The sequence below is a fragment of the Mandrillus leucophaeus genome, unplaced genomic scaffold, assembly GCF_000951045.1.
Source record: "Mandrillus leucophaeus isolate KB7577 unplaced genomic scaffold, Mleu.le_1.0 Scaffold126, whole genome shotgun sequence".
NCBI classification, from domain to species: Eukaryota; Metazoa; Chordata; class Mammalia; order Primates; family Cercopithecidae; genus Mandrillus; species Mandrillus leucophaeus.
This window is the reverse complement of record NW_012100987.1, coordinates 3,508,764-3,510,503: the sequence shown is the minus strand read 5'-3', so window position 1 is coordinate 3,510,503 and position 1,740 is coordinate 3,508,764.

Genomic DNA, 1,740 nt, shown 5'->3' with positions numbered 1-1,740 from the left:
GCCCAGCTAATTTTTGTATTTTTAGTAGAGACGGGGTTTCACCATGTTGCCCAGGCTGCTCTCAATCTCCTGACCTCGTGATCCGCCTACCTTGGCCTCCCAAAGTGCTGAGATGACAGGTGTGAGCCACAGCACCCGGCCAAAAAAATTGATTCTTACTTATTTTGGTTTTATACGATCGGGGGTAAATGGCCATAGGCAGAAATATACAGAATTATAGAATGTTGGTATGATTTTTTTTGTCATCTCAATAATCTTAAATTTGTTGGGGGTTTTTTGTTGTTGTTGTTGTTTTGTTTGTTTGTTTGTTTTTTGAGACAGAGTCTTGCTCTGTCACCCAGGCTGGAGTGCAGTGGTGCGATCTTGGCTTACTGCAACCTCTGCCTTCCGGGTTCAAGCGATTCTCCTGCCTCAGCCTCCCGAGTAGCTGGGATTATAGGTGCATACCACCAGGCCTGGCCAATTTTTGTATTTTTAGTAGAGATGGGGTTTCACCATGTTGGCCAGGCTTGTCTCGAGCTCCTGACCTCAAGTGATCTGCCTGCGTTGGCCTCCCAAAGTGCTGAGATTACAGGCATCAGCCACCATGCCCGGCCCTAGATTTGTTTTTTAAATACCTCGATTGTATAATGTATTCAATATGTAGATACATAATTTCTTAAATTAATATTCTGAGGCTTAGTGTTCGGCCTCTCCCCCATACCCCCACATCACTCTACAGTCCATTTCTCTGCTTTATTTTCTTTAGAGCAATATCTGTAATTTTCTTCTTTCTTTTTTATTTGCTTATTGCCTATCCTATCTAAAAAGAATATAATACATTCCATGAAAGCCAACAGTCTTATCTCTGTTGCTGCTGTATCCCCAGCACACAGAACAATTGACTCCCCTGTCAAATTTTGTTCAATGGTAGGAAGAAAGAAAAGAAGGGAAGTGACATTTACTTTTAATTTTTTTCGTATTGAATTTTTGTTGGAAACAAATTTTAATAACTAATTAGATAATCCTTTCTCCTCCCACATTCCCCAGAAAAGCAAGGAAGGTCATTTTCTAGTTCCTTATTGCTAGACACTGAAACAGCTCTGTATCTTAACATATTTTTTCTCTGATCTCAGAAAAACACAAGTTTCTTCCTTCCAAGATTAGCCCCTCTATGCTTGTTGCACTCTTTATATTGAGATGCATGGGCAGCAATGAGATGATCCCTGAAGAGTGTGGATTGAGAAAAGCAGGAGGGCCAAGACAAAATCCCAACAGATACCAACAGCTGAGGAAACACAGAAAAGACACAAGGGAAAACAGGGAAAGGAGACCCTCCTTCACTCTCATTTGCCTGTTACAACCTGGTTCCTTCCTCAACTACTGAACCAAAACTATTCTCCCAAAGCTCGCTGGCTCCGCCTGCCACTACTGAGCTGCCAAGCCTTTGTCTCTCTCTTCTTCCAGTGTAAATGCTCTTTTCCCTCAGCCCTTCCCGTCAAGTCAGTCTTCAATGTTCAGCTGTGAACATGTTTTGCCTTGTTTTTCTCCACTCTTCTTTGAGATAGAAAGTATTAGAGGGAAAGCCAGGCGCGGTGGCTCATGCCTGTAATCCCAGTGCTTAGGGAAGCCTAGGTGGGAGGATCTTTTGAGGCCAGGAGTTTGAGGCCAGCCTGGGCAATGTAGCAAGACCCTACCTCTACAAAAAATTTTAAAAATTAGCCAGGTATGGTGGTGTGTGCATGTAGTCTCAGGTACTTG